This window comes from Bos indicus, chromosome 22 (genome assembly GCF_029378745.1).
Source record: "Bos indicus isolate NIAB-ARS_2022 breed Sahiwal x Tharparkar chromosome 22, NIAB-ARS_B.indTharparkar_mat_pri_1.0, whole genome shotgun sequence".
NCBI classification, from domain to species: Eukaryota; Metazoa; Chordata; class Mammalia; order Artiodactyla; family Bovidae; genus Bos; species Bos indicus.
The window spans coordinates 42,153,611-42,180,708 of NC_091781.1; the positions used below are offsets into that span (position 1 = coordinate 42,153,611).

Below are 27,098 nucleotides of genomic sequence, written 5' to 3' on the forward strand. Positions count from 1 at the left end.
CAAATTCTGACAGTGTAAGAACTTTTCTATAGGCTTCTGTTTCTTTTTGAAATATCACCATTAGTCTTTGAATACTTTCTCGCTTTTCAGCACTAGACATTTTGTCCTTTCCCCAAACCAGACCTGGAATCAGCCATTTGTTGAGTAGAGGATGATATTTATAAAACATGGCATTTGATGTGTTTACTGTTATTAGGGTATCTTGCTTCTAGTCTATAATAATTCCTTAATATTATTAAAAATACACACAATGTTCAAATCTCTACAAGTGTCAAATTTCTGCATGTCTGTGTCTTTTTCTTTCTGTCCCTCTTTTCCTCACCACTTTTCTTTATGTTCTTATGCTACAATCAGAATCCAAATAAGGTCAATACATTGTAATTGGTTATGTGCCTTCTCTTATCTCTTTCTTTCTTTTCAATTTATTTGCTGAAGAAGTGCTGTCTATTCCCCTGTGGATTATTCCACAGTATGATTTTGCTGATTACATCCCCAAGGTATAATTCAGCATGTTCCTCTCCTTCTAGGATTTCCTATGAATTGGACACTAAATCTAGAGATTTTTTTTTATTTCTTGGCAAAGGTATCTCATAAGTGACATAATTTACTTTCAGTAGGAGGTGTGTAACACCTAGTTGATTCTTGATATGGTATGTCAAGAACCAATGAAGATCATTATTGAGATCCATTAATTTATTAGGATTGCAAAAGAGTGATACACTACTTATTCCATCTTCATAATTAGCTGAAATACTCATAAATACACATTTCCCATCACCAAATATCTGGTTACCCAGGAATATATTTTGAATCAGAAAATAAGAATATCTGTTTGATACCTTCCATTTAGCAGCAATCTTTTTTCCAGAACAATGAGTTGATAACCTAGATAATCCAAAAGTGACCAATGATTTCTTTGCTATCACGCATTCATGGATTTAAACCAGTTTGACGTGTTTCAGATCACTGCAATTCTTTTCATAATTATGTTGACAATGTTACACAGTTCATCCAAAAAGAGTCTATTCAAGACGGTTCCTTCATCCTTTTGATACAACACTAGTTGTCTTTGATAATTACTTTACTTTCTGATATAACAAGATATTTCAGGCTTACCTTGTACATTTTCTGCCCAAGATTGTGAAATCTGCGTTTCTTCATCAAGGTCTGGTTTCTTTAAATGGAAATTGAGATACAGAGACCACAATCAGTACCTAAAGATATTCAATGATTTGGGATCATTATTGTTTCGCAGAGCACTTTAGTGGAAAGGGCTAGGAAACTGGTTTTTTTAATGATATAATAAAGCATGTGTTTTCACTGATATTTCCAATTCAAATCCAGAACTACAGGATTTGAATTGGAACTACAGAACTACAGAACTACTAACTTCATCAAGATACTTCATAAGTAACTGTAACTTTTATTAATTTTTTAAGATACTTCATCTTAGTATCTATATTTTTTCTCCTATGTAAAATATTCCAGCTGTTAATATCCAGTTATTATATTTTATCCCACAACACATACTCACCAGTCTCAAAATAGCACCTGCATTACCACCAACAATATGATTACCAAAACCAGTTTAATATTATTTTGTCTTTTTTGTTTTCTCCTTTGGTCCTTTGTATATAATACACTGGAGATATACAGTCAACTTTGGTTTAGTTAACTATAATACAAATTTAATAGACATAACACCCTTCTTTGTGATTGTGCTACCAGTCTCAAATGGTAAAGAATCTACCTGCAATGCAGGAGATCTGGGTTCTATCCCTGGTCAGGAAGATCCCCTGGCGGAGGAAATGGCAACCCACTCCAGTATTCTTGCCGGGGAAACTCCATGGACAGAGGAGCCTGGCAGGCTACAGTCCATGGGGTTGCAAAGAGTCAGACATGACTGAGTGACTAACACTTTCACCAATTTCATACATTTGATTAATTTATTTTATGTTGTTTTTGTTTTTAGTATTATTTTTAATGTCATTTTGTTTATAATTATATAAAATACATTGTTACAAAGTCAAATCTATAAATCAAATTATGTTCACAGAAATGTAGCTTCTGTCTCCTTCATACCATGTTCTTTCCCAAAGAATAATAAGTATTTTTGTCTGTTTATTTAACTTTCCATTAAATATATACACTTCCCTGGTGGCTCAGATGGCAAAGAATCCACTTGTTGTATAGAAGATCAAGGTTCCACCTCTGGGTTAAGAAGATCCCCTGGAGAAGAGAATGGCTACCCAATCCAGTATTCTTGCTTGGAGAATCCCATGGACAGAGGAGCCTGGTGGGCTACAGTCCTTGGGGGTGCAAAGAAATAGACACAACTGAGTGACTAAGACACACACACATACACACACACACTCAAATACGTGTGTATTCTCTACTTTCTCCCCTTAAAAATACAGTAACATAAATGCACACTTTCTCCACCTCATTTTCTTTTCCATTGATACTACATATACTAGAGATCCTCTATAGAAGATATTCCTTATTTTCTTCTACAGCAGCATGATAATTTATTGTGTAGCATCCACAGTGTCCTGTTGATGAACAGGGAAAAGTTTAGAAATTTCCAGACTTGTGCTATCACAAATAATGCTGAACTAAAGAGCTTTTCACTTGGGTTCTTTGCATTTTTGCTGCTTTACTGCATTTTGCTAGTGTACCTTCTAGAGCTCTAGAAATTAGAACACTAGCTCAAAGGTTATGTATGTATAATTTTGCTGTGTGTGGATAGTCACTCAGTTATGTCTGACAATTTGTGAACCCATGGACGGTAGCCCGCAAGGCTCCTCTGTCCATGGGGATTCTCCAGGCAAGAATACTGGAGTGGGTTTCCATTCCCTTCTCCAGGGGATCATCTAGACCCAGGGATCGAACCTAGGTCTCCCGCATTGCAGGCAGGTTCTTTGCCATCTGGGCCACTGTAATTTTGCTAGATGTTGACAAATTCCCCTCCAAATTATTGTATTATTTTTATTCCTATCAGAAATATATAAGAATATCCATTTTTCCCATAGTGTCACCAATAACGTAGGTTATCAAACTTTTGAATTCTTGCCAATATGATAGGTAAAAATTAGTTTTTACAGTATGTTAATTTGCATTTCTCTTATTATAAATGAAGTGGAGCATTGTTTTACTGTTAAGAACAATTTCATGAGCTATTTAATTTGCTAGCCCTTTTTTTCTACAGAGTGGTTGACTTTTTTCTTCTCCATTTTAGAGGTTCTTTATACTTGGTCTGTGATAAAAATTGCAATTTTTTTTCAATTTTTCTTTTGTGTTTCTATGTTTGGTAAATGCCGGGGTCCAGCCCCGGCTGATCCAGGGTATTCGAAGTGGGGACGGCGTCGGCAACCTATTTATTTAAATATTTTATCAAAGATATAAAGAGTAATAGGATGAGGATAGCTCAGTAGGAAAATTCAGTGGAGAAAAGAGGCTGAGTAGCTTGGTTTACGCGGGAGACCAATAAAACTTCAAGACAAGAAGCTTGCACCACTTATGTAGGCCACAGGCGTCCTTCCATTCTCCCGAAGGAGAGGAGACACTGAGGCCTCCCCGGTCGGATCTTAGAAGCCCAGGCATAATTAGTAAGCATGGTGGGTTCCGTGCTCCAGATGGAGACTCAGCCAGAGTGGGAGAGAGAGCAACATGGGAAGACCAGTATTTCGAGAAACTGATCCCCATTCTTTATTTTCCAGAGTCTGTTTTTATACACTGAGATGTTATACAAAAGTCACGTGGGGACAGCAGTCCTGACTTTTATTAAAGTCAGGTGCTTCACACAAATGTATACAGAGGTCTTAGGGGTGTTACATCATCTTCTGGCCAGGGGGGGCCTGCTGACAATTTACGACCCTCTCCTTGTGACAACGGTCAGTCAACCAGGACACTTATTTCTCCAGGGGTGATTATTCTTAAAACAGATGCCACCCAAATAAAGTTACATTCCTATAGGGTGAGGATAGAGTGGGTTTTAGTTAAGGAAAGAATTTACTTAGCCTAAGGTCTAACGTGATTTATATCAAAGGTTAATACTTATTTCTTCTATATATTCATTAATGTGTGTAAGGGCAGGGGATGTGGAGACTTAGCAACAAACATTGGCTCAACAAATGAAAAACCCTTCACCAATACAATTTCTAATCAGCCCATTATACTTATACTAATAGTTTTCTAACTTTTCTAAGGAACCTGTTTTTAGAAGGTTTAAAGCATCTCGTGCCTCTCATGGTTGGGAGGCTGTGAGCAATCACATGTGGCCGGACAAGCCTGTCAGGCAGGCTAGAGAACCTTCAGAGGAGTTTGTAGGTTAAAACACTCTTATCACGCCCAGGAATTATTATTAACTGGAGCTCTAAGTTAACTCCTTCTCCGAAAGAGGTGGTGGGGGACAGCCCCCCGTAAAGTCAGAGGTGTAGGTGAGCACAAAGTAGTAAAGTAGGCAGGCTCTGGTTATGGGGGTAGATGCTCGAGAATTTCCAGGGGGACTCCTGAGGCTCGATCCCGCCTTTGCGTATGTCGAGCCTCCTTCCTCATGACCTTTGCCATGGACGGAGTACCTCACTCTGGCCCCCAACAGGTAAAAATATTTCTTTTGTTTGTTTTTGCCATGCTAAGTTCTTTCTTTTTACCATGCTAACCACTCTTTTCCCTTCTGGATTTCATGAACTTTCCACTCATGTTTGCTCCTACTACTCACATGATTTTTTTTTTTACCATTTAAATCTCTTATGTATTTGAAATCTATCTTAATATTCATTATGAGGAATATATCCAATTTTATATATGTCACAATGGCTGTTTAGTTTATTCCAATACCACTTATTAAAAGTTCATAATTTCCCATAGGTTTGGTATGCTGCTTTTATAGTGTACATAATAGCATATAGTGTTGCCATTCACAATGAAGTCCATGGGTTTTCCATCTTGTTCCATTAGTCTGGCCATCTGTTCAGACATCATGATCACTCTGTTTTAGATAAGTTTTCTTTTTTTTAATATGTAGTTGGTCTATCCCACTCCCATTGCTCTACTTTTCCAGTGACTTCCTACATACATTATATGATTCTTTTAAGTGAAATTTATAATCCATTTTTCTATTTCCAAGAAAAATAATCTGATAGTCATTGGAGGGGGGATTTGTTAAACTTATAAATTAACTTAGGGAAAATTGACCTCTATATGATGTTTCCTCCATCTATTCAAGTTTACAATATGACATTCCATATGTTCAAACTAATTTTTGCATGCAGATGACACCACTCTTATGGCAGAAAGTGAAGAGGAACTCAAAAGCCTCTTGATGACGGTGATAGAGGAGAGTGAAAACATTGGCTTAAAACTCAACATTCAAAAAACTAAGATCATGGCATCCAGTCCCATTACTTCATGGGAAATAGATGGGGAAACATTGGAAACAGTGTCAGACTTTATTTTTCTGGGCTCCAAAATCACTGCAGATGGTGATTGCAGCCATGAAATTAAAAGACGCTTACTCCTTGGAAGGAAAGTTATGACCAACCTGGACAGCATATTGAAAAGCAGAGACATTACTTTGCCAACAAAGGTTTGTCTAGTCAAGGCTATGGTTTTTCCTGTGGTCATATATGGATGTGAGAGTTGGACTGTGAAGAAGGCTGAGTGCTGAAGAATTGATGCTTTTGAACTGTGGTGTTGGAGAAGACTCTTGAGAGTCCCTTGGACTGCGAGGAGATCCAACCAGTCCATTCTGAAGGAGATCAGCCCTGGGATTTCTTTGGAAGGAATGATGCTAAAGCTGAAACTCCAGTACTTTGGCAACCTCATGTGAAGAGTTGACTCATTGGAAAAGACTCTGATGCTGGGAAGGATTGGGGGCAGGAGGAGAAGGGGACGACAGAGGATAAGATGGCTGGATGGCATCACTGACTCGATGGACGTGAGTCTGAGTGAACTCTGGGAGTTGGTGATGGACAGGGAGGCCTGGTGTGCTGTGATTCATGGGGCCGCAAGGAGTCAGACACGAATGAGCGACTGAACTGAACTGAGACCATTTTATAATTTTCTTCATTATGTGTATTACTCGCTCAGCTGTGTCCGACTCTTTGTGACCCCATGGACTGTAGCCCACCAGGCTCCTCTGTCCGTGGAATTCTCCAGGAAAGAACACTGGAGTGGATGGCCATTCCCTTCTCTATTTCTTCATTATATGTTTTGGATGTTTCTTTTTAAATTTGTTCTTATTTATTTTAATTTGGGTATAATAAAGTGAGTCTTTTTTTTTTTTTTCTTTTTTTTTCGTTTTTAACTTTACAATATTGTATTGGTTTTGCCATATATCAACATGAATCCGCCACAGGTATACGCATGTTCCCCATCCTGAACCCTTCTCCCTCCTCCCTCCCCATACCATCCCTATTTTCTATTTTCTATTACATTTTCTATTTTCTATTACATCTCCTACACAATTTCTTTCTCTATATAATAAAGCTACTGCTTTGAATGTTGATTTATAATCTACTACTTTACTCAATCATTTTATTCCTTGTATTAGCCTTCCACTGATGCGTAGGGCTTTTTGGATAACTAAGAATATCATCTGAAAATAGAGATCATTTTTCTTTTTTTCAAATTCTTATGCTTCTAACTGCTTTCTCCTATCTAAGTGCTGCCACCTTCAGAGGCCTCAGAGCTGTGTCCCAGGACACAACTTACTTAAGTGATTTGGTTAATATCGCAACACAGTGTAAATTAATAGTGTGTTTATAGTTGCCATGTTTAGTATAAATATGTCCCAAATACTGTCGTCTTATATATAGGAACATTATTCTGCTCACTTTACTAGAGATTTTTTTCTTCTAATAACTGTAATCCCATTTTGGTACTCATATTTAGGGGAAATGAGTTTTCCTATACTTAGTAAAGAGGGTGGGTCAGAATAATAATACATGGTTGGAAAGTAAAATTTAGAAGTGACACTAATAATCAAAGCAACAAAAAATATAAAACATGTAGTGGTAAAATTAACAAAATATGTGCAAGGCCTACACATAGAAAACTACAAACACTGCTGGAGGAAATTACAGAATGTTTGAGTAAATGGAGAGAAAGCACATTCATGGGTTAAGAGACTCAATGTTAATAAGCTACCAATTCTTCCCTAACTGAAAATTCAAAAATATATGGAGATAAACTAACACACTTTTAAATAAACACATGGGTCAAAGAAGAAATCTTAAGAAAAACTTGAAACTGTTTTTTAACTAAATGAAAATGAAAACACAACTCATTACAGTTCGTGGGATATGGTGAAAGCAGTACTTAGAAGGATATTTATATGAATCTACATAATAGAAAAGAATAAAAGTGTAAATTAATAATCTAAGTTTCCACATTAGAAACCTCTAAAAAAAGAAGACTACACTAAACCAAGCAGGAGAAAAGAAATGCTAATAGAGTAGAAATAGATTTAATTGAAAACAGGAAATCAACAGATAAAGAGCTATGAAATCAAAACCTGTTTCTTGGGGCTTCTCTGGTGGCTCAATGGTAAAGAATCCACCTGCCAATGAAGGAGACATGGCTTTGATCCTGGTCTAGGATGATCTCACATGTTGTGGAGCAATGAAGTCCATGTGCCACAACTACTGAGCCTGTGCTCTAGAGCCCGGGGACTGCAACTCCTGAGCCCACGTGCCACAGCTACTGAAGCCTGAGTGCCCTAGAGCTTGTGCATCACAACCAGGGAAGCCACTGCCGTGAGAAGCCAGCACACTGCCACTGGAGAGTAGTCCCCCCTCACCACAGCTAAACAAAGTCCACATGGCAACAGAGATCCACGACAGCCTAAAAAATAAATCAAAAAGTAAATAAATAAATCTTTTAAAACCTGCTTTTTTGAAAAGATCACTAAAATTGATAAGCTTCCAGACAAAGAGGACACAAATTACCAATGTCAGAAATGAACTATACAAATTATCAATGTCACTACAAAACCCATGGACATTAATGGATAATAAAGGAATATTCTGAACAGCTAACTGTATTCTCACAGATCTGACAACCTAGATGAAATGGATCAATTCCTTGAAGACCAAAACTCAAACAAGAATAAATAGACAATGTGAATAGGCCTATATTTATTAAAGATATTTAATCAGTAATTAATAACTTTTTAAGACAGTAATCACCAGGCCAAGATGGCCTCACTGGTGATATCTACCAAACATTGATGGAAGAAATCATATCAACTTTTTAAAAATCTTTTTCAGAGGATAGAAGCAGAGGGAAAGTGGCACAACAGGAACTCTTACTCATTGCTGGTAGGAATGCAAAAGGTACAGTCACTTTGGAAGGTAGTTTGGTGATGTCTCACAAACTAAATATACTCTCACCATGTGTGTGTGTTGGTCGCTCAATTGCGTCTGCCTTTTTGAGACCCCTTGGACTGTAGCCTCCTAGGCTCCTCTGTCCATAGAATTCTCCAGGCAAGAATACTGCAGCAGGTTGCCATTTCCTTCTTCAAGGGATCTTCCTAACCCAGGGATCGAACCTGGGTCTCCTGCATTGCAGGCAGATTCTTTACCATCTTAGCCACCAGGGCAGGTACTCTTAATATACTCTTACCATACAATTGAGTATTCGCACTCTTTGGTATTTACCCAAAGGAGTTGAAAACTTATGCCCACAAAAAAACTCGCAATGGATGTTAACAGTAGCTTTACTCATGATTGTCAAAGCCTGGGGGGAACCAAGATGCCCTTCAGCAGGTGAATGAATAAATCAACTGTGGTCCATCTAGATGTGACTGTGTGCTCAATAGCTTAGTGGTGTCTGCATTTTTGCAATTCCATGGACTGTAGCTCACCAGCTCCATTGTCCATGGAATTTTCCAGGCAGGAATACTGGAGCAGGTTGCCATTTCCTACTCCAGGAGATCTTTCCAACCCAGTGACTAAACCCACATCTTTTGTGTCTCCTGCATTGGCAGGTGGATTCTTTTACCACTGAGCCACTTGGGAAGCCCCTGTATCTACGATTTGAGAGTATTCAGTTCAGTTCAGTTTGGTTCAGTTGCTCAGTCATGTCCAACTCTTTGCGACCCCATGAATCACAGCATGCCAGGCCTCCCTGTCCATCACCAACTCCCAGAGGTCACCCAGACTCACATCCATCGAGTCAGTGATGCCATCCAGCCATCTCATCCTCTGTCATCCCCTTCTCCTCCTGCCCCCAATCCTTCCCAGCATCAGAGTCTTTTCCAATGAGTCAACTCTTTGCATGAGGTGGCCAAAGTACTGGAGTTTCAGCTTTAGCATCATTCCTTCCAAAGAAATCCCAGGGCTGATCTCCTTCAGAATGGACTGGTTGGATCTCCTTGCAGTCCAAGGGACTCTCAAGAGTCTTCTCCAGCACCACAGTTCAAAAGCATCAATTCTTCGGCACTCAGCCTTCTTCACAGTCCAACTCTCACATCCATACATGACCACTGGAAAAACCATAGCCTTGACTAGACGGACCTTTGTTGGCAAAGTAATGTCTCTGCTTTTCAATATGCTATCTAGGTTGGTCATAACTTTTCTTCCAAGGAGTAAGCATCTTTTAATTTCATGGCTGCAGTCACCATCTGCAGTGATTTTGGAGCCCCAAAAAATAAAGTCTGACACTGTTTCCACTGTTTCCCCATTTCCCATGAAGTGATGGGACCAGATGCCATGATCTTCGTTTTCTGAATGTTGAGTTTTAAGCCAACTTTTTCACCCTCCTCTTTCACCTTCATCAAGAGGCTTTTTAGTATTAGTCAATGCTAAAAAGAAATAAGCTGTGAAGCCATGAAAGAAATACAGAAGGAAATTAGATACATATAACTAAGTGAAAAAAAATCCATTTCTAAATGCTACATATTATATGGGAATCCAATCTGAAAAACCTATAAACTGTAAAATTATTAGCATTTTAGAAAAAAAAATTATGGGGACACTAAAAATTCAGTCCTTGCCAGAAGCTGGGGTTTAGGAAGGAAGATATGAATAGGTGGAGCACAGAGGATTTTTAGGACTGAAAAAATACTGTGTATGGAACTATAATGATGGTGCATGTCATCATACATTTGTCCAAAGCTATGGAATGTATAACACCAAGAGTGAACCCTGAAGTCTACTGTGGACTCAAGGTGATTATGATACATCAGTGTAAGTTCATCAGTTGCAACAAATGTCCCACTCCTGGGGCGGGGGGGGGTGGGGGTGGATATTGATAATAGAGCAGGCTTAGCATATGTGAGGCATAGAGAATATGGGAAAGCCCAGTGAATTCTGCTCAGTATTGCTGTGAACCTAAAACTGCTCTTAAAAAACCAGTCTTTAAAAATTTTGTATGGAAATCCAAGGTCCTCAAATAGTGAAAACTACTTTTCAAAAATCAAAGTTGGAGGATTTAAACGATCTGATTTCAAGGTTTATTATAAAGCTATAGTAATCAAGATAGTTCCAAATACGAAAAGGAGTACATCAAGGCTGTATATTGTCACCCTGCTTATTTAACTTCTATGCAGAGTACATCATGAGAAATGCTGGGCTGGAAGAAACACAAGCTGGAATCAAGATTGCCGGGAGAAATATCAATAACCTCAGATATGCAGATGACACCACCCTTATGGCAGAAAATGAAGAAGAACTAAAGAGCCTCTTGATGAAAGTGAAAGAGAAGAATGAAAAAGTTGGCTTCAAGCTCAACATTCAGAAAACGAAGATCATGGCATCTGGTCCCATTGCTTCATGGCAAATAGATTGGGAAATACTTTGGCCACCTGATGTGAACAGCTGACTGATTGGAAAAGACCCTGATGCTGGGAAAGATTGAGGCCAGGAGGAGAAGGAGACAATAGAGGATGAGATGGTTGGATGGCATCACTGACTCAATGGACATGGGTTTAGGTGGACTCCGGGAGTTGGTGATGGACAGGGAGGCCTGGCGTGCTGCGGTTCATGGGGTCACAAAGAGTCAGACACGACTGAGCGACTGAACTGAACTGAACTGAATCAAGAGTGTAGTATGACATAAAGATAGTCATATAGATCAGTGGAAGAGTCCACAAATTGACCCACATAAATCTGATCAACAGATTTTTGACAAAGATTCCAAGACAATTCAATAGTGTGATTATAGTTCTTTCTAGGAGATGACAACCCACTCCAGTATTCTTGCCTGGAGAATCCCAGGGACAGAGGAACCTGGTGGGCTGCTGTCTATGGGGTCGCACAGCATCAGACACGACTAAAGCGACTTAGCAGCAGCAGTAGCAGTAAATGGAGCTAGAACTGGATCTCTGTATAGGAAAAGAAAAAAACAGAAGATGAACTTCAATCCCCACTTCTCACCATGTGCCAAAATAAACTCAAAAATGTCATAAACTGTAATTTTAAAGTTTAAACTATAAAACTTAAATAAGAAAAAATCTTTATGTTTTTTGGATCAGATGTGTCTGTCACAAATTAAACACAAAAATATCTCATTATAAAAAATGATAAATTGGACTTCATAAAAGGAAAAACTTCCATCCTTCAAAACATACAATGAAGAAAGTGAAACTGCTAGCCACAGACTAACAAAATATTCAAATCAAAAAAAAAAAGAAAATATCTAAATAAATATATCTGAAAAAGACCTAGTATCAAGAATTTATAAGGAATAGTTTAGCATTCAATAATAATAAGACTAGCAGTCAATAAACATAAGGTTGATTTCATTAAAGAACTCAGTGAGGCCACTACTCTATACCCCTTATGAATTGGTATCTGTTATCCTGAGTCCAGGTGGTGCAGGGGTAAAAGAATCTGCCTACAAGGCAGGAGATATAGGTTTCATCCCTGAGTTGGCAAGATCTCCTGGAGTAGGAAATGGCAACCCACTCTAGTATTCTCGCCCGGGAAATTCCATGGACAGAGAAGCCTGGCAGGCTACAGTTCATGGGGTCACAAAGAGTCAGACACAACTGAGCACGCACACATGTATTCTGAGTCCAAACCTGGTCCCATGACCAGAGCTTAGCAGGACTGCTGACCGCTTGACACTGGTAGAGGTAAAAGCACCAAGTTTCAGGAATATTGCTTAATCCATTTCAATTCAACCTTTCGTGCACAACACGGAACAAATTAAAACACAGAGAGCAGGGACTTCATCAAGTTTACAGCCCAGGTTGTAAGAACTGTTTTGAGTCTGGTTTGTTAATAACACTTGTCAACTACAAGTCTGTATGTAAGACAGCAAAGTGAAAAAAGGAAAAGGAATATATAATACAGGGCTCAACAGCTAACACAGTTGTAGAAATTTAAACACTGAAAATTAATTTAATCATAGTTGTGATAGAACTATATCAAGGGATTAATTGAAATACTCTCTATTTTCCGGAAGCTAGGATGTTAGAGAGAAATTAAGATTTAAGTCAGAAATCACATCTTATAAAATGTACATTGACTCGTGGAGTTATACCAAACTGAACAATCATATTCAATAAACTGTCACAATGAACATCAGACTCCTATTTACAAGATTGGACCACTGATAAACTGATGCAAGGATAATTCTGCATGGTCTCAAGGTTTCTAAAAAATAAAATCATTGATATTCCATAAGCGAGGTCTGACCAATCTGTGCTAAAATCACCATAAATTTTATAATACCCCTTTCCTACCTCCTATTGAGACTCATCTTTGTTCTGCATAATGTGGGGTCTCCTTTGCTGCAGCAAATAATAAGACTAACTGCTGATTTCAGGTGTGTTCCTAATGGTCTCTTGCTGATAAAGAAAGAAGAATGGGAAGACAGAAAGAATAGAGTATGTGGTGACAGATTCTTATCCTCCATAGTTGGAAGTGAATAGATGATGCATAAGATATAAACCAAAAAGCAACAATAAAAGCATGCTATTTAAACATAGAGAGATAAGCATCAAAAGAATCACTGAAGGAAACTGAAAATGGTTGCCTTACAGAATAAGTTAGAAGACTATCCTTTTGTTTAAAATCTTGCACAACTATTTGAATCTTTAAGCTATTTGCACATATAACTTTAATGCTAATGAAATTAATTTGAAAATAATAAACTAGACAGATATTTCAGGACAAAAAAAGAATGAACAGCCATATTTTATTGTTTATCTGAATTTATAGACTAATATTCCTACCCACTTTTAATGTATTCATTCAACAAATACCTATTAATATTTATTGAACACCACTAGGCACCAGACACAATTCTAGGTAATGGGGATACACTAGAGAAAAGGAGACCAAAAAAACAAAAACAAAAACCCTGCCCCAGAGCCTACTGATTTTAATTTTAATTATAGATAGAGAACAGGGCAGGAAACTTCTAAAATGAATCTGAAGCATCTTGTAGTAACAGAATGTAAAAAAGTACTCCAAAAAGAATTTCAATAATGGGTACATGACAAAGAGATATAGAAGCCAACTGAAAGAGCTCACAATGGTCAAAGATGTAAGAATTTTAGCAACAAAATAAAGGAATATTAGATTAGCCCAAAGTGTACATTAAATACATGAGTCCATATTGATAGAAAGAAAGCAAGAGGAAAGAAAGAACAAATTTCCGAAGAAAAAGAATTTCAAATAATTTCTATAGCTACTCCACACTTACCTGTGAGCTGTGTATAGTGACTTCCTTCCCAAAAGTACATTATGGAAAGGAGGACAAAAGAATAACTTTATAGTGGAGAAACCTGACAAACACTACCTCAGCTAAGTAATCAAGGTCAACATCAATAATGAGAAAGTCATGTTCGTAATATTTACTTGGCGTGATGGATGAAAATGGTACTTTACTTTTCTGGTCTTCCGACCAAAAAGTCTTAACTCCAGGTTAATCATGAGGAAAAACATCAACATATCCCAGTTGGAGGACAGTCTACAAAATATTCAACTAGTACACCTCAAAACTGTGAAGGTCAACAAAAATAAGGAAAATCTGAGAAACAGTTACAGCCAAGAGGAGCCTAAAGATAGATAATTAAATATAATACCCTGAATGAGATTCCAGACAGAGGAGGGACATTAGGTAAAAACTAATGAAACCTGAATAAAGTATGAACTTTATTACAAATAGCATATCAGTATTAGTTTATTAATTATAACATATATGCCACACTAATGTAAGGTGCTAATAATAGAGGAAACTAGAAACAGGGTACGTGGACAGTCTGTACTATCTCTGCATTTTTCTGTAAATCTAAAACTACTTTTTAAAATAAAGCTTATTTTCAAAATTTTGAACAAATGAAAAAAAAAAAATATATATATATATTCAGATTGGCAATTTAGCAATTAGGGTCTACTCTGCTCTTCAAAAATAACAATTATCTACTAATTAGCTAAGTCTCCTCATCATGTGCTTTATTGAACAGACTGTCTAAAAGCCAAGATTATGAATTCCAAATTGAATATTCTAGAAAAATGTGTAAAATGGACATATGCTTAAATATCAAAAGTACCTCTCTCTAGGGTGAAATCACAGGTGAACTTCCTGTTGCTTTCTGTATTTTCCAAGTTATCCACAATGAGCATGTAGTACACATAGAATTTCAAAAGGTAACAAAATAATAACAATAATAAAAGAAAATGTGATTTTGGTAAAATTTACAATTAAATAATTTACATTTATGTGCTGCAGAAGGCATCTTAGAGGAAGAGAAAGAATATTCTACAAATACTGGATGCCAGTCACTGGGCTGGGCACCTAACATGCATTACTTCGTTTAGGTGTGTAAAATAAGAATGTCCTTGAATTGAATCACATTTGGAGAGTAATTTTATGTTTCTGAAGCCATTGTAAGTTTAAGGCAAAAATGCTAAAGCATGCTTTTTAGAATTCCAATCAGACATTTTTTGCTCTTACGCTAAAAGCACAATTAGTTACCCACCACCTAACATGCCATCTATTTTTTTTTCGTCACACATTTTTATTTGATCCACTTCTGAAGAGAAGCCAATACACCATGTCCTGCTGATGTATAAATCTCTTAAACTAATTTTATGCTTCATTGTAAAATAATTGATTTGTGATTCACAGGACATTAATTAACTCATATAAGCCTTTAATAGTAAGTAAATAATTGTTTCGAAAATGATAGAACATAATTGTGTTTAAAGGGACTCTTTTCCACAGTTTGGTTTTGTTTGTTTGCTTTTTATGTTACATAAAATAAAGATGGAGAAAAATTTTAATCACACTGATCACAGAGTTAGAATCGCAAATTTCATATCTGTGTCAATATCTTTACATAGAGCTCCATTTTCTGTGAAAGCATATATTGAAATCAAAACTACAATCAATAACAAGCATATATTGTTTTTGCAAGTGAGTACACAAAGTGGATGCTCAGCAAATTTACATATTTGTGGATTTCTTCTATAAAGATTTCCAACACGCTTGAAAAAGCTGTTTTTTCTTCTAACTTCTTTTTCTGGAGGTGATTGCTAAATTTCATAAAGTGACAATAATGTAATTATTGAATGCTGGCCCAGTATTTTGTTATATTAATACAATAAAATATTATAGTTGTATTAATATAACAAAATTATATTTATATAATTTTTATATAACAAAATATATTAGTCTGATCTAATCCTTACAATAATCTGTCATATACATGCTATTATCCCCAGTTTAAAAGGAATTTGTCTAAAGTCACATGGCAGTAGGTAGAAAAGCCATGTTTCAAACCTATGAAATAAGGAAGAACTTATTCCAAAGTCCAAAGTCTTAACCATCCTGCTGACTGTGTGTTAGCATCAGGGTCTGCCTTTAACACAGAGTTAGATTTGGTTCCCCCCTACTTTTCAGCTCCCACTGGTTAGTTGAACTTGCCCTAGTTCTGTCCCACTGTGTCTAAACTACCCTCATCTCTCACCTAGACTTCTGCAGTAGACTCCTATCTATGAGTCTCAAGGTCTTCCTAACTCTTTCTTTATGTCCCTTTCCTCCACCCACTCCCCTGGCCTCAATCCATTCTCCGCACTGTAAACACAATGATCTCCTCAAACCATGTGGCCTATAAGCCACGATCTGTTTGCTACATGACTATCCACCTTCATATTGCACGATGCTACCCTTCATCCTGCACGATGATACCCTTCATCCTGCACGATGATACCCTTCATCCTGCACGATGATACCCTTCATCCTGGGGGCTCCTGACACACAGGTCTTCGTCACACATGAAAATGTACCATACTCTCTCCTATCACAGGGCCATTGTATATGCTGTTCCGTCTTCCAGTATCACTCTTTGCCTAGTTAACTCCTACTTACCTTTCACATAACAACTCATAATCATGGCATTGGGAAGCCTTCCTTGACCTCCATATGAAGACATTACTCCTCCTATTAAAAGCACTCTGGCAACGTGCATCTCAGTCCTTTTACATACTGCCACTACAACGATATGCTTGTTTCTGTGATTACTTGATTAGTGTCTGTTAAAGTCCCTAGGCCCTATCTTATACCAGATAAGCCCAGTGAGGGCAAGGACAACTCTGTTTGCTCTTGCACACACAGTTTCAGCATCCAACAAATGCCAACAAATGAGCAACTATTACCACTCTCTACTAACATCATCTTGTAGGGACTACAATCCTTCTCCTATGGGAAGAATCTTCTCTGTGTCTCAATCAGGTCAAAGATGGGGGTAAAAAATAGGGCAAGGTAGGGAGAGAAATAAAACAGTAGTAGTGGCTGCAGAATACACCCCCTGGGATCCATGGACAAGAATTTCAACAGCTACTTTAAATTCTAGGTGTTAGTTTCAAATGTATATCTTTAGCTTTCAACCTGTACTACAAATTTAAATGTCTATTCCACTTGAATTTCTTTTTTTTCTTCCAGTTTTATTGAGATATAATTGACATTCAGCACTAAGGTGTGCAGCATAATGATGTGACATATGTATCATGAAATGATTACCACAATAAGCTTAGCGAACACTGATCATCTCATATAGACACAACATTTTTAAAATAGAAAAAAAAAAGTTTCTTTTGATGAGAACTCTTGGCAACTTTCATATATAATATACAGCAGCACTAATTACATTTATCATGTTGTACATTACAATCCTAGGCTTGCTTATCTCATAACTGGAAATTTGTACCTTTTGACCACCTTCATCTAATTCTTCCCTCCCCAACTTAGCCTCTAATCTCTCTTTCTATGAGTTTGCCGTTTTTTTGAAATATAATTGGCCTATAATACTACATTAGCTCCTGATATATAGTGATTCAACATTTTAGTGTATTTCAAAATGATCACCATGATAAGTCTATTTACCATCTGTCACCATACAAAGATATTATATAATCATGGACTCCACATATTGTACATTTCATGCCTGTGACTCCTGTATTTTGTAAGTGAGAATGTGTACCACTTTTTCTAAAAGGCATTTCAAATTTAACATGTCCCAACTTGAGCTAATTTAATTTCTCCTACAAACTCTCCCTAGTTTTCCCCCACCACAATAAATGGTATCACCATGAATCCAAATGCTTGGGCCAAATACCTAGGAATCATGCCTGTCTCTCCTCTTTCTCATGTACCCTACGTATAAATTCAAATCTACCCCCTGTTCAAAACCCTCCAATAACTCCCCATAATACTTAGAATAAAATCCAAAATCTTTATTTCACCTTAAGGCTCTTTGTAATGCGGTCATTCATCACCTTTTTGATCTCAGTTGCTCTCTTTCTCACAAGAGTTAGCATCATTGACTTCCTTCCAAGGCACAATTCACATATTCCCTTATTGAGAATTCTTTCCTCATTACCATCTCTACATAACTCCCACTATTGCTGTATAGCTGTTTATCTCTTTTTCTTTCTTAATAGAACTTATCACTACTGACATTAAATTATATAATTATTTATATGTTTATTCATTGTGACTCCACACTATATTGTAAACCCCTCAAAGGTTATCTATCCTGTCAAGTATCCTAAAGATTAATAATTATCCTATGAATGAATGAACATAATTTTCAATGTTCAACTATTTTGAATTATGTAACAGTTTGAATTTTTCATGTTAACTAGATTTTGAATATGAAATAAATGAACTATTTCATAACTAGTGTTAAAAAGGACAGCAATGTAGAATGCAATGGATAGCTAAGAATGATTATAAACCTGTACAAAGCAGTTGTTAAAAAAAAAAAAAAAAAGCTTTATTGTTGTGGTTTCTTAATTGGTTTAAAAACTTCAGAGTCAGAAAAGTTGTCTCCTTTATTGTTTCCCTTTAGCTCGCCTCTATAAAGTCTGTCATCAAGCTCTACTCATGACAATATCATGGCAAAAATACTGTTTGTCTATGAAAAGACTACATAACTTGTAAGGAAAAGACAATGGCATTCAAGGAAGTGAAGTCATTAAGTGACTCACCCTGTGATTACTCAGTAAGTAAAGCTTAAGAGATGTGGAAAGCTCACTATTGATTTTTCTTTATGTTATCCTAACATTAATACCAAAAATAACAAATTTCTGATTCAAGCAAAAAAGAAAAAGATGACAGGCAAATTAACACCATAGTTTCTATTTTAGATAATGGATATTTCACCCTAAAATTTCCAGCATGCCAGAAGAGAACTAAGAGAACTCTTTGTTTTATTCAAGTATGGTTGATTTACAATGGTGTGTTAATTTCTGCTGTACAGCAAAGTGATTCAGTTATATATATATAATATATATATGTGTATATATAAATGAATATATATATACATTCTTTTTCATGTTTTTTTCCATTATGGTTTATTATAGGATATTAAATACAGTTTACTATGCTGTACTGTTGGACCTTGCTTATCCATTCTACACATAATAGCTGGCATCTGTTAATCCCAAACTCATAATCCATTCCTCCTCCAGCCACCTACTCCCTTGGCAACCACCAGTCTGTGCTCTATGTCTGTGAGTCTGTTTCTGTTTGGTAGATAGGTTCATTTGTATCATATGCTACAATCCACATATAAGTTATATCATATGGTATATGTCTTTCTCTCTCTGAATTACTACACTTAGTATGAAAATCTCTAGGTCCATCCACGTTTTGTAAATGGTATTGTTTCATTGTTTCTTATGACCGAGTAAGATTCTATTGTTCTATGTACCACATCTTTATCCATTCATCTGTCAATAGATGTTTAGGTTGTGTCCATGTCTTGGCTACTGTGAATCGTGCTACTGTGAACATAGTGATGCATATATATGCACATATCTTTTTGAACTGTAGCTTTCTCCATATATATGTCCAGGAGTGGGATTGCTGAATCATATGGAAATTGTATTTTTAGTTTTTTGAGGAACGTCCTTACTGTTTTCCATTGTGGCTGCACCAATTTATATTCCTACCAACAGTATAGGAGGGTTCCCTTTTCTCCACACCCTCTCCAGCATTTGCTATTTGTAAATATTTTGGTGATGTCCATTCTGACTGGTGTGAGGTGGTACCTCACTGTAATTTTGGTTTGCATTTCTAACAGAACTCTTCAAAGGACTCATATCTACTTAATTAAGCAGGTCGGAGAAGCTGGGAGTCAGCCTCAGCATTCCACTTGCCCATGCTCCACACCATCCTTTTCCACGCCCCATCATCCAATCAATCGAGTCTATCAGTTTTATATACTAAATGTGTCTCGAAGTCATCAGTTTATTGCTTTAGGTAGCCACTTTCCTAACCCTCTTACTTGGATTACAAAACAGCTTCCTGAAAGTTCTCCCCACATTCACATTTTTTCCCTTCAGATCCATTCTCCAGTCTATAGTAAAGTGATTCCTTGGAAATACACAGCAGCTTCTTTCTGCCCTTAGGACGGTCTTAACATGAGCTAAGGAGAAGGCAATGGCACCCCACTCCAGTACTCTTGCCTGGAGAATCCCAGGGATGGGGGAGCCTGGTGGGCTGCCATCTCTGGGGTCGCACAGAGTCAGACACGACTGAAGCGACACAGCAGCAACATGAGCTAACAGATGTACGTATTTTGGCCTCTACCTAATTCCCCAACCTCATCTTATACCACTCTTGCCTTTACTCTTTCCACTTGAAACACATCATTCTCCTGTTAGTTCCCTGGAAGTGCAGACCTTTTTTTTTCCCCCCACTTCAGTACCTTCTCACAAACATCATTCTGATTTCAGATTAAAGGTTGCTTCCTTTAAGGAAGTCTGCCAGCGCCTCCTGGTTCTGGCATAGAGGTTCTCCTATTAAAAACCTTCATAGCTCTCTGTAATTTCTGTTCCAACATGTGTCACAATTTTACACTTATTTATTTAATATTTTCCTTCTACATCATACTGTAAGCTCCTTGAAAGCAAGAACAATGATAGTGTAGCTCACTATTTTATTCCAACACTTAGCATAAAACCCAGTATATCATGGAAACTCTAAATATTTGTCACATAATAATAGCCTGAAATGAGGAGAAATGGTCAAATGCTGCCATATGCAATTTAGGTTACATTTAAGAGCATTTCCCAAGCACCAATGAACACTGCAATGGAGCTCCAAAAAAAGGCTGAAGAATCATCACCTGTGGAGACTTTAAAACAGGATATATTTATATCTGTCTAGAGCTGCACTGCTCAATATAGTAGCCACTAGCCACATGGGGATATTGAGTTCTTAAAATCTGACTAATCCTAATTGAGATGTGGTATAAGTATAAAATGCACCACAGGTTTCAGAGACCTGAAAAAAAAAGTAAAATATCTGATCAATACTTTTTATATTGATCACATGTTGAAATAATATTTTGGTAATATTGGGTTAAAAATACATTGCTAAACTTAGTTTTACTTCTTCTTACCTTTTTTAATGTGACTACTAGGAAATTTAAAATATATTGTATTTCTGTGGGCTGTGATGGCTTATATATTTCAGGATGATACTGCCTGAAGATAAGCATGACACAGTGAGACAAACTATTCACATGGATTTGAATACTGTAAGAAGTCATGAAGAATCTCCTTCTGTTAGCACTGTTTTTCTATCTTCCGATACTCCCCAGCCCCACTTGATGTTGCCTGTGCTACTTCACCACATGTCCAAATATTTGTTCAACATATTTCCCCACTTGGTCAAACAATACTTAACAGGCTGAATTTCAAAGCCCCTTCTCGTGCTTTCATTTAATCAGTATCCTAAAGGCTGACATAAAATGTGCAAAATTCAGCTTTCTTATAATACTTTACTGGATTCTAAATTCTAGTTTGTTGACAGAGACAACAAACAGATAGAATCTGTTTAGTTTGGGACTGTTTAGTTTAGCTTGTCTAGTTTGGGACAGTTGGCATGATGAGTCATTTCTATCCAAAGTGGAGCCAAACAGTGAAAGAACTGTTTAGAATTGCAGACATAGGGTTCTACAGATTCTCTTTCTACCGCTGAAAGTTACACCCCTCCTCAGAATTTTCTTTGTATTCCTACTACAGTTTGCCCATGTCATTTTTACATGTTGTCTTCTTCCTCTTAAGATCTTGAGACAAGTGAATGTATGGATTTATCTTTGTATCCCCAGCCTCTAACCTAACACAGTGCCTGGCACAAAGTAGGCACTCAATAAATCTTTTCTAGAATGTGTTGAATGAGGGAAAACACTCTGATCACTCCTTGACTCTGATGTCAACACTTACTACAGATTCAATTTATGAGTTTATACTTAATGAACAATCATCCAGGGGTTAATTTAGGAGCATTTCATGAGTGTGTGTTTGGAGTGGCTATATCAAAGATAGAGTCTTAAAACTTCCCTATAATGATAAGGACTTTAAGCATTTCACAGGTTCCATACACATTAACTGAATAACAAATTGTAATTCTTAGACCAAGCATGAACCCCAGTTACAGGTGAAGGACCTGACCAGGGATTGTTCTTAGCATCCCTGATCTCTTAGGCCACAGGCTAAGCTTATGTATAAAATTATTATTCACACAGCTTAGTGAGTATACCAGCGAAATTATAAGCTAAGTTTGGGATAAGCTGCTACCACTGAAATATGAAGGTTGAATGATTCCTTCCGAACAGAAACACTACAGGGCATAAAGATGATTGAAAAACTACATCAAGAGTATGTACTAAAAATTTATCTTAGGCAATTAGGTCTAGGTGAGTAGAGCAACAGAGTAGTTGCATGTACATGATGGACTAATATATACAACCTTCACATTTGACCAGGAGCAATCAAGCTCTTGCTTCAACACAAGGACACCGAGAAGCACAGCAGCATGCATGTTGATGGCCAGAAATCAACACAAGGAGACAAATAACTTTGGTACCTGACAGCTTGAGAGAGTTGCTTCATTTCAGCAAAAGTATAAGGCAACCTAACTAGGTGAAGGACAGTGCAGCAAATATCCATAGTTTTAGAAGTTTCTGCTAGTCAGAGGCAGTCCAAGTGTATTCTTGGGCTGATTTCAACATCTGAATGAAATATGAACATTAACCACTCAGGAATAAATAAGTTAGAAATTCAATTTGGGGGATTTCAACTGGATGATTCTCATTGAGGAGTTACAATCTCAAGTCAGAAGAGATTTTGCATCATAGCAGATTTTTCTTCCATACTAATAAAGCCTAAGTAGCAAGGGCAGAAATAAATGCAAAAGAAACAAAAGAGACCATAGCAAAAATCAACAAAGCCAAAAGCTGGTTCCTTGAAAGGATAAATAAAATTGACAAACCATTAGCCAGATTCATCAAGAAACAAAGGGATAAAAATCAAATCAATAAAATTAGAAATGAAAATGAAGAGATCACAACAGACAACACAGAAATACAAAGGAACATAAGAGACTACTATCAGCAATTATATGCCAATAAAATGGACAACTTGGAAGAAGTGAACAAATTCTTAGAAAAGTACAACTTTCCAAAACTGCACCAGGAAGAAATAGAAAATCTTAACAGACCCATCACAAGTACGGAAATTTAAACTGTAATCAGAAATCTTCCAGCAAACAAAAGCCCAGGTCCAGATGGCTTCACAGCTGAATTCTGCCAAAAATTTAGAGAAGAGCTAACACCTATCCTACTCAAACTCTTCCAGAAAATTGCAGAGGAAGGTAAACTTCCAAACTCATTCTATGAGGCCACCATCACCCTAATACCAAAACCTGACAAAGATCCCACAAAAAAAGAAAACTACAGGCCAATATCACTGATGAACATAGATGCAAAAATCCTTAACAAAATTCTAGCAAACAGAATCCAACAACACATTAAAAAGATCATACACCATGACCAGGTGGGCTTTATCCCAGGGATGCAAGGATTCTTCAATATCCACAAATCAATCAATGTAATACACCACATTAACAAATTGAAAAATAAAAGCCATATGATTATCTCAATAGATGCAGAGAAAGCCTTTGACAAAATTCAACATCCATTTATGATAAAAACTCTCCAGAAAGCAGGAATAGAAGGAATATACCTCAACATAATAAAAGCCATATATGACAAACCCACAGCAAACATTATCCTCAATGGTGAAAAATTGAAAGCATTTCCCCTAAAGTCAAGAACAAGACAAGGGTGCCCACTTTCACCACTACTATTCAACATAGTTTTGGAAGTTTAGGCCACAGCAATCAGAGCAGAAAAAGAAATAAAAGGAATCCAAATTGGAAAAGAAGAAGTAAAACTCTCACTGTTTGCAGATGACAGGATCCTCTACATAGAAAACCCTAAAGACTCCACCAGAAAATTACTAGAGCTAATCAATGAATATAGTAAAGTTGCAGGATATAAAATCAACACACAGAAATCCCTTGCATTCCTATACACTAATAATGAGAAAATAGAAAGAGAAATTAAGGAAACAATTCCATTCACCATTGCAACAGAAAGAATAAAATACTTAGGAATATATCTACCTAAAGAAACTAAAGACCTACATATAGACAACTATGAAACACTGGTGAAAGAAATCAAAGAGGACACTAATATGGAGAAATATACCATGTTCATGGATCGGAAGAATCAATATAGTGAAAATGAGTATGCTACCCAAAGCAATCTATAAATTCAATGCAATCCCTATCAAGCTACCAATGGTATTTTTCACAGAGCTAGAACAAATAATTTCACAATTTGTATGGAAATACAAAAAAAAAATCAAATAGCCAAAGCAATCTTGAGAAAGAAGAATGGAACTGGAGGAATCAACCTGCCTAACTTCAGGCTCTACTACAAAGCCACAGTCATCAAGACAGTATGGTACTGGCACAAAGACAGAAATATAGATCAATGGAACAAAATAGAGAGCCCAGAGATAAATCCACGTACCTATGGACACCTTATCTTTCACAAAGGAGGCAAGAATATACAATGGAGAAAAGACAATCTCTTTAACAAGTGTGCTGGGAGAACCGGTCAACCACTTGTAAAACAATGAAACTAGAACACTTTCTAACACCATACACAAAAATAAACTCAAAATGGATTAAAGATCTAAACATAAGACCAGAAACTATAAAACTCTTAGAGAACATACGCAAAACACTCTCCGACATAAATCACAGCAGGATCCTCTATGACCCACCTCCCAGAATATTGGAAATAAAAGCAAAAATAAACAAATGGGACCTAATTAAAATTAAAGCTTCTGAACAACAAAGGAAACTATAGGCAAGGTGAAAAGACAGCCTTCAAAATGGGAGAAAATAATAGCAAATGAAGAAACTGACAAAGAACTAATCTCAAAAATATACAAGCAACTCCTGCAGCTCAATTCCAGAAAAATAAATGACCCAATCATAAATAGGCCAAAGAACTAAACAGACATTTCTCCAAAGAAGACATTCAGATGGCTAACAAACACATGAAAAGATGCTCAACATCACTCATTATCAGAGAAATGCAAATCAAAACCACAGTGAGGTACCATTTCACACCAGTCAGAATGGCTGCTATCCAAAAGTCTTCAAGCAATAAATGCTGGAGAGGGTGTGGAGAAAAGGGAACCCTCTTACACTGTTGGTGGGAATGCAAACTAGTACAACAACCATGGATAACAGTGTGGAGATTCCTTAAAAAACTGGAAATAGAACTACCTTATGACCCAGCAATCCCACTGCTGAGCATACACACCAAGGAAACCAGAATTGAAAGGGACACATGTACCCCAATGTTCATCACAGCACTGTTTATAATAGCCAGGACATGGAAGCAACCTAGATGTCCATCAGCAGATGAATGGATAAGAAAGCAGTGGTACATATACACAATGGAGTATTACTCAGCCATTAAAAAGAATACATTTGAAAAAAAAAAAAGAATACATTTGAATCAGTTCTAATAAGGTGGATGAAACTGGAGCCTATTATACAGAGTGAAATAAGCCAGAAAGAAAAAAACCCATACAGAATACCAATGTATATATATGGAATTTAGAAAGATGGTAACGATAACCCTGTATCAGTTCAATCGCTCAGTCGTGTCTGACTCTGCGACCCCATGAATCGCAGCACGCCAGGCCTCCCTGTCCATTACCAACTCCGGAGTTCACTCAGACTCACGTCCATCGAGTCAGTGATGCCATCCAGCCATCTCATCCTCTGTCATCCCCTTCTCCTCCTGCCCCCAATCCCTCACAGCATCAGAGTCTTTTCCAATGAGTAAACTCTTCACATGAGGTGGCCAAAGTACTGGTTTCAGCTTTAGCATCATTCCTTCCAAAGAAATCCCAGGGCTGATCTCCTTCAGAATGGACTGGTTAGATCTCCTTGCAGTCCAAGGGACTCTCAAGAGTCTTCTCCAACAACACAGTTCAAAAGCATTAATTCTTCGGTGCTCAGCTTTCTTCACAGTCCAACTCTCACACCCATACATGACCACAGGAAAAACCATAGCCTTGACTAGACAGACCTTTGTTGGCAAAGTAATGTCTCTGCTTTTGAATATGCTATCTAGGGTGGTCATAACTTTCCTTCCAAGGAGCAAGCATCTTTTAATTTCATGGCTGCAATCACCATCTGTAGTGATTTTGGAGCCCCCAAAAATAAAGTCTGACACTGTTTCCACTGTTCCCCCATCTATTTCCCATGAAGTGATGGGACTGGATGCCATGATCTTTGTTTTCTGAATGTTGAGCTTTAAGCCAACTTTTTCACTCTTCTCTTTCACTTTCATCAAGAGGCTTTTTAGTTCCTCTTCACTTTCTGCCATAAGGGTGGTGTCATCTGCATATCTGAGGTTACTGATATTTCTCCCAGCAATCTTGATTCCAGCTTGTGTTTCTTCCAGTCCAGCGTTTCTCATGATGTACTCTGCATAGAAGTTAAATAAGCAGAACGACTATATACAACCTTGATGTACTCCTTTTCCTATTTGGAACCAGTCTGTTGTTCCATGTCCAGTTCTAACTGTTGCTTCCTGACCTGCACACAGATTTCTCAAGAGGCAGGTCAGGTGGTCCGGTATTCCCATCTCTTTCAGAATTTTCCATAGTATATTGTGATCCACACAGTCAAAGGCTTTGGCATAGTCAATAAAGCAGAAATAGATGTTTTTCTGCGAGACAGTAAAAGAGACACAGATGTATAGAACACTCTTTTGGACTCTGTGGGAGAGGGAGAGGGTGGGATGATTTGGGGGAATGGCATGGAAACATGTATAATATCATATAAGAAATGAATCACCAGTCCAGGTTTGATACAGGATCCTTGGGGCTGGTGCACTGGGATCACTGGGAGGGATGGTATGGGAAGGGAGGTGGGAGGGGGTTCAGGATGGGGAAATACGTGTACGCCATGGCGGATTCATATTGATGTGTGGCAGAACCAATACAATATTGTAAAGTAATTAGCCTCCAATTAAATAAATTTAAATTTTTTTAAAAAGATGATTTTAAATTACAAAACGGGTGTGTGTGTGTGTAGACTCCTCAATATTTTGTAAATAACCAATATTTATACATATAAGTGGCTTACCTGGCCTACATCCAGGCCATAACTGTTTTTATCCTTGGTGGTCACTGAACTCCCCAACAATGGTCTTCAGAAATTGTATATGGAGAAATTGTAATCCCATTTCAGTA

General features: G+C 37.3%; 1 long non-coding RNA gene across 3 annotated transcripts in view; it reads right to left on the reverse strand.

Annotated features, from left to right (window-relative positions):
- The window catches only part of LOC139178610 (uncharacterized), a 389,375-nt gene that overhangs the window by 302,811 nt on the left and 59,466 nt on the right, over positions 1–27,098 (reverse strand). For all 3 annotated transcript variants that reach the window (XR_011563000.1, XR_011562999.1, XR_011563001.1), the window contains exon 2: positions 1,117–2,309. This is a non-coding gene — a long non-coding RNA (uncharacterized lncRNA). The remainder of the gene's footprint in view (positions 1–1,116; positions 2,310–27,098) is intronic.